At 41.1% G+C, this 7,500-nt stretch overlaps 1 protein-coding gene across 2 annotated transcripts in view; it reads right to left on the bottom strand.

The window, feature by feature from the left end:
- The window catches only part of LOC115363503 (neurabin-2-like), a 44,211-nt gene extending 37,687 nt beyond the window's left edge, over window positions 1–6,524 (bottom strand). The window contains exon 1 of one of the 2 annotated variants that reach the window (XM_030057760.1): window positions 6,381–6,524. The gene's annotated coding sequence lies outside the window, so the exon portion shown is untranslated. The remainder of the gene's footprint in view (window positions 1–6,380) is intronic. The other variant, XM_030057761.1, reaches the window with a different exon arrangement.
- Between the last annotated feature and the right edge of the window lie 976 nt (window positions 6,525–7,500).

Raw genomic sequence — 7,500 nt, 5'->3', positions numbered from 1 at the left:
GTCGTTACAGACACATCATGTGGACTTACGTGACCAAACCCACAGTAATGCAAATTTTGTGTACAGCAGCCTACACACACACACACACACACACACACACACAGTGTCATATAAAGCTCTATGTCCGGTTCCTGTTACTGTTACGAGGCCAGTGGCTCCTGGTCTGACTGATAAACAGCCGAGTCAGTTCGATTCATAATTCAGTATTTAGCGATTCGTTTAAAGAGATTTTTTTGGAGCAGCTCAGATCAATTCAAGTTAGAATCAATGACTCAATTCACAATTCAAACCAAAATGTTTGGATCCATTAATGACCACCTGCGATAACGGGAGACTGAGCTTTTCACCTTTTCAGACAACTCAGACAACAAAGTTATTTGAACATTATTAATTCGACAGGAAAAAAAAATAATATTGACAAAAACGATGACAAAAAGTTGTGATTTTTGTATTTTTGTCTGAGGATGTCATGAGGATTTGATTTATACCACAATATCCCTCATGTATACAAAATCGCTTTAATCAAGTACATGTTCACTGCTTTGGTAATGTTAGGTTTGCTGTCAAACAAAACTCTACAATAACATTCCTTAAAATGTTTCATGTTTAATTTTGATGGTTTTTAAATTAAAAATAGCTTGTTGTCATCAGCTCAGACAGCAGAACTGCGTCAGTAATATCACAAAATCACCAGGGAATCACAATCTGATTCTACAGAAAGACGATAAACGTGAAGCTGTGAATCAGCTCTGATCTGATGTGGAGAGCTCCCGTGGACCAGGCCTGGACCATACCGACAAAATTAATATCATGATAGTCAAAACAAAGTATTCTGATATCAGCGTGAAATCTGTCACTGTTGTTGTGAAAACCTCGTCTGCAGACCTCCTGCAGTTCAAGGAGGAACTGACGCTGGAGGTTAGAGATGCAGGACATGTAGATCATCGAGAACAAGTTGGGTCCAAATTCAGAGAACCAGCAGGTTGGCCGGCCGGTTTTTGTTCTCGGGGTCGCTGTGCTGCCGTAAAGGAATAAATCTGGGCTCGGCTGAGCAACGGATCGACGATAAAATCACCGACGCTGTTCTTCCTCGCCCGCCGAGCTACTCTGCAACACTACTACATGTAAAATCACTTACTGAGCCCTTGAAGTCTCATTTTCCCTTAAATTTCCTGTTACACAGGCTCAAAGTCAGATAAACATGTTTTTTTTGTTTTTTTTTTTATCTCTTTTTACTGTAGAACAGAGTCTCCTCCATGTTGTGCCTCTGCTGAAGCTCCATCACACTGATACTGAGGGAAATATTCACAAACAAGATGCTGCTGTTTTATGGCTGCAGAATCACATCAAACAGAAAAGATCTACATGTCTGGTGCATCATTTCAGACACATTTCCCTGGAATTCAGCAGCTCATGTTTGGGATCTTTGGAAACCTCAGGATCTCTGCTAGGATTTGAAATAAAGTTTAAAGGTTTTGAACAAAGCTCAGCCACGCAGCGTGCATCTGATTTGTGATCACAAACCCACTGATGGGAGCGGCACACCTGAGGAGGTTACGTGAGCAAACTGATGTGCGCTGCATTGAACTGCATGATTTCACACAGAGCAAATTCTGTGATTTTGACAAATTCTGTGAATTCATTTTGGGTCTTATTTTGTAAGGAATCCTAATTAGTAATTGCATTTTATCTTTAAATTAGACAAGACATTCTCATAGCAAACCCCTGCCCAGCTCTAAACAGACAGCATACACACTGAAAAAAACAGCCAAGGTGTGGACTCGGGTCACATGACCTAGGATCCGGTCACTAATTTGAAAACTTCAGTCTCGACAAAATCAGGAAAAACTTGCGACTCGACTTTGACTTTAACACCAGAGAGTCGTGACTTCACTTGGACTTGAGCCTTTTGACTTGGAGAGACTTCATATCAACAGATTCTGACAAATTCTTTTCACAATCTGCCAACATCGCCTTTTGTCTACACAGGAAGATATTATATCTTCTTCTTCGGTGGTCGTTGCTTTTTAACCAGCAATTTTCAATTAGTCCCCCCCCCCCCCCCCCCCCCTCCCTCCCTAAAATGCATGATGGTACAGCAGATTTTCGCATCATGTTGCTGATTCGGTTGCAATTTTCACCACCAAAAGGATGAGAAGCAGCCGTTGTGTCACCTTCTGCTTAACAGATGTGTGTGTGTGTGTGTGTGTGTGTGTGTGTGTGTGCATACATAGTGAAGAGAGAGAAAAGAATCAGTTTTAAGGGGTAAGTGAAACAAAAATACTTGCAGCCCCTGCCATTCTTTGGAACAAACGAAAAGCGGAAGAACAGTGAAGATAAATGGTGGGATGAATTGATGGACCACGTGCAATAATCTGCATAGACAGGGCAGGCAGAGATTAAATACATTATTAGATTAAGATTGGTAAAGAGTCCATTTTTACATGTTAAGGACTCAAACCTTGAAGTTTAGGACTAGAGACTTGACTCGGGAGTTGACCCAGTCACCACTCTGTGAAAAGTCAGCTCCAGTCTCTGTAAATGCATCTCAACATGATGGACTTCATGATGGAAACAGACGAGTGCGAGCATCCCAAACATCAGTGGAAATATGAGCATGACATCATTCTCAACTGGACCAAAGTCCACACTAACTGTAAAGTGACAGTTTTAGGCACATCTTTACTGTACTTTACATATTCATATGATTCCACCTGTGTTTTTTCATTGTTGATGTTGCTGTGGTGTCCAAAACAGTCAGAATGGAGGGAAATATTCCCTACATCTGTTTTTTTTTTTTTTTTTTCTGTTGTTGTTACTGACTTCCATCACATCATATCAGTCAGATGTCGAGTGACAGACTGATTTCCTAAATCTCCTGTTTTTTTTTTTTTTATACTACTCATACTCATACTCTGTACTCATGATTTATTTCCTAAATTTCCATTTCTTTCTTTTTTTTTTTTTTAATATACTTGAATAAATGTTGATTGGTTCTAGTCATCTGAGTCCCGAACGTTGAGCCCGGTCAGTGTGACCCCACATACAGACGACACACCAACAGCGGCGACGGCGTCCATCAATAAACCATAAATGACTATTGACTTGTGATGTGTGGACGAGAAGGTCGCAGCACAGCCACTAAGCACCGGCTGCAGCACCAACAGCCCAGCCTGTACTTTACTAAATGATATGTGTGCAGCGCCGCTGAGCACATACTTAAATATGGATAATGGAAAAAAAATGCTTTTTCTATAACGGGCTGCTGTCTGCACATATAGAACAACACCGAGGCCGGGAGCCGCACAGACAGACTCTGAACAGCAGGTTTCTGCAAATAAAACCTTTTTTTAATACTATTTCTTCTTCTTATTATTATTATTATCATTGTACAACGGCATATTATATATATAACCATATATAAATAACCATATATATTTTACCATATATAAAAATATGGAGCCGGGGGAGGGGAGTATTATTTCGACAAAAAAGCTCAAAATTTCTGAGTTTTTTCTTGTACATTTTTGACTTTATAATCTCAGAATTCTTTTTACATTTTTTCCTCAGAAATTTATAATTTCTGAGGAAAAAGTTTTTTTGTCCTAAATTTATTACCTTAACCTTAGAATTTCTGAGTTTTTTTCTCAGAAATTTGTGATTCTATTTCATAAATTTGCAACTTTAATCTCAGAATTTCTGAGTTTTTTTTCTCAGAAATTTGTGAGTTCATAGTCAGAATTTTTTTTTTCATAAATTTACCACTTTAATCTCTGAATATACCCCCCCATTCCATAATTTTTTTTTCTCCTGACAATGGCCCTGATACGCCGTCATATTATTATCAGTTAATAAGAAAATAACTTTGCGACACGTCACCTGTACTCAAATGTCAAAGTTCAAAACATCAACTGTTTTCAGTTCTGGCGCTCCTTCTGCCCTTTCTTGTTTCTTATCATTTTATGTTGTTGGTGATTTTACAAACCGATGATTCATCATAGATCAAATAATGACATGCAAACAGAATAATCTGATGGAGTTATTTCTTATTTATTTTGTACATGAGTGGCATGCAGCCCTCCCTGAAACCTTTTGTCTGTGGTCAGAGGTAGACCCGAGGATTTTTTCTGGCGTTTATTTTGTCTCAGTTCTCTGAAACTGCCCACAAGCCCTGTTAATAATGAAACATCCCCCTGTCTCTGTATTATGTACCGTCTGCGAGACAGAGGCTGGAGCCAGCGCTGCATTCAGCGATAAACACACTCATTGTCTGAGAGGGCAAATTATCGTCCCCTGATCGAAAAAAAGGCAGAGTAACCCAGTAAGAAAAAAAGATGGATAGAAACATCTAATATACTGCAAGTGCCAAGAACAGAAATGCAGTGAAAGTGACAAATTTTAAAAATCACATAACATCACTGTAAACCCACAGATCCACCTACAATTTTATAGGTATGCACGATATATCGTTGATCGATAAACTATCCTTCCATACATGACAAAATCTGATTACTGTTATTCTTCCAATGATGGAAATTCAGCCAATAATCACATCTGATGATGTGGAGACTTTTCTAAAAAAAAAAAAAAAAAAAAAAAAACAGCTGTGGTTCTTTGTTTTATCTCTGGAAATTCATGAAGGTTTTTCTGTTTTGACTGGCTGCCACTGGACATCATCACTCTGAAGAGGCACTACATGTTGGCTGTAGTAGACTCCATCATATTTAGGCTAATGTGTTTTCAGGTGTTTTTCTTGAATCAGCATGAACTGCATCACTGTCTGATAGCACTTAAAGAGAGAGAAATGGAAATATTTGATGAAAAATGACAGTAAAATTGGTCTTTCCTGTGTCAACTGCTACTTATTTACCAAAATAAATAAATAAATAAATGCTGGACAGAAGGAAAATGTACTGTTTATCTATACAGTCAGCCTTTATTGTTATGTTTGCATTTTTAGCGAATGTGAGAAATAATGTTACTGGATCGGGCCACGGCAAACTGATGATTATTGGTTATCGTTATCGGCCCTGAAATTTTAAGCGCATCGCCAATCCTAGGAATATTATAGTGATGCCACAGGGAGGGAAATGCCCTAAAGCTCTCCTGTAAGGTCATCGTGGAGCATCACAAAAACAGCAGAGTGCCATTAAGGATACTGCAGTCATTTTGCTCTGGGAAACGCCTGTGGTTGATTAAACAACAATTGTTTATGTGTTTATGTGCTTTTCTATGCTGGCATGAGTAATAACGTCGTTATACTGAGTCAGGTCTTCATGCCTGCACAGCATCTCGGTGTCACTGTGTCTCTCTGTGCGTCATGCACACATCCACTGTGTGCAGCACAAGGCATATTAAAGCCACTACAACAACTGCGACTATCAATACGACAAAAAATACCCTGTGTGTTGTGTTCGGAGGAGCCACCCAGGCCTGTGCTCCATACTGGGAGCGACACACTGCCTGCTGCCTGCTGTCATGTGCTGCTGCTGCTGCTGCTGCTGCTGGCTAGACAGAGGCTTTGTTGGCATTGTGCGTGCTGTTAACTCCTGAATTCCATCCAAAAATATAACAATTCATCGTGGCCTTGCTTTTCGGTGATAATATATAGACCCCACAGCAAGATTAAAGATTATTTCTGAATCAATAGGAGGCACTCATCATTTCGGCATACATGTAATACACCAAGAGGCATTTTATCACAATATTTGCCGGCTGTTATTGCTACTTCGACTGTTATCCCCGCAGTCTTCCTCCGTCAAACTACGCCGTGGAGCGTGACAGCAGCGGGAGCAATTATTAAAAAAGGTTAACATTTATTGTAAACGAAACGCGTTTTAATGGATAAATTGCATGCCGATAGTTTCTAACATATCCGATTAATGCGTGGACACTCCTACGTGAAGTCCTGCTATGTTTTTATTTTCGCAAGTAAGCAAGGAAACGCAAAACTGCATTTTTTAAAATGGAGTTTGGTGTGCTGTTCTGTCCAGAGGAGGAAAGGCGGCACGTATCCGGGCTGACGCCGTCCAGGCTCGAACATTCGGGGTGAGTTTTTTTTTTTTTTTTTTTGGTTTGTTCTGATTTTGCTCTCCTTTGGTCCCCGTCGTGCCAACATACCACAGACAGATGTTAGTAAATCAAAGGTAAAAAAATAAGAGCAAGTGCCGGCGTCAGTGCGGGTTTAGGACCCGGAGGAAGCCGGCAGGCCCTGCTGGATGGCTGCTGCTGCTGCGCTGCGCTGCTGCGTCGCTTCCTTCCTGCAGCCTTTCCTCCTCTTTCAGGTAGAAAACTGCGGGGTTTTAGCTGATGTGAAAAGCTCAGGAGGCTTGTCGAGGCCTTCCCGGAGCCCGTGAACCGCCTCGGTGCGACAGACATACCTTATTTGCTGCGGTTTGTTGGAAGCAGCCCGGTGCCCGTTAGGATCCGTTGTATAGACGGTCCATTGTCCTGCCGCTGATTCTCCCTGCGAGCGAGCAGACTGACTGGCTGCTCCTCCCTCCGCTCCTCCTCCTCCTCCACCCTCAGCCTCTCCTTCTGTCTTCTGCCTCCCTCCTCTTTCCTCCCTTTCTTCTCTCTCCTCCTTCCTGCTCTTCTCTCCTCCTTTCACCTCTGTCCTCCAATCCCCCCCCACTCCCCCTCCCTCTGCCTGACTCTCTCCCTCAGGTGCCAACAGTTCAAGTTTGTTTTTCTTAAATCAACAGTTAGAGTTTTGCGAGGATTAAAGGAATTATAACATTACATCTACAACATTACCATCTATTACAGTTGAACAGATATTTTACTTTTAGGACCGATACTGATTCCGGCATGCTGCCTGTAGGCTAAGTGATATTTTGTGCCAATATTCAGTATCTTCACACTTGGAAATTACAATTATATCTTTCGAATAATGAACGAGGAGAATATTGCAAAGCCAAATAAAGAGGTGGGAGGGATACTTAGAATAATAATAATAATAAAAAAAGAACTACATTATAACCTCTTTCACATCAGAGAGGGAAGACATGGACACACCGACATCTGATTTTCAAAGAAAATAAGGCAGATATGAGCCCAATAATTTGGTAAACTGATAAACTGGCCATTAACATTAAGGTGTACGCGCTCTCTAAGGACACTGTGGCATTAAAACTGTTAATTGTGTCAGTAATTATGACCAACAATAGATGTTCTGTTTCAGCAGAGATAATATTACCGTCAGTGAACATCCAGTGACTCAGTGTGTCGGCTGTCTGCGGAGACGACTCACCGATTAGCTCACTGACCGGCTGGCAGGCTGGCTGGCAGGCTGGCTGGCTGGCTGGTTGCTGGCTGTGAGGTCAGCGGAGGTAGCTTTGAATGGCTGGTAGTCACTCAGTGTCAACATGGACACACAGCGACCTCTGCTGGACAAATCATCAAGACACACGCCAGAGCCACCAGGGACAAAGTTATTATCTGATATGAATCTTTTTTTTTTTCCATTATTGTTTTTGTTTTGAAACCTATGATTCATTA

This window comes from Myripristis murdjan, chromosome 8, assembly GCF_902150065.1.
Source record: "Myripristis murdjan chromosome 8, fMyrMur1.1, whole genome shotgun sequence".
Taxonomy (NCBI): Eukaryota; Metazoa; Chordata; class Actinopteri; order Holocentriformes; family Holocentridae; genus Myripristis; species Myripristis murdjan.
The sequence above is the reverse complement of the archived record's forward strand: the minus strand, read 5'-3'. Positions and strand labels throughout refer to the sequence as shown.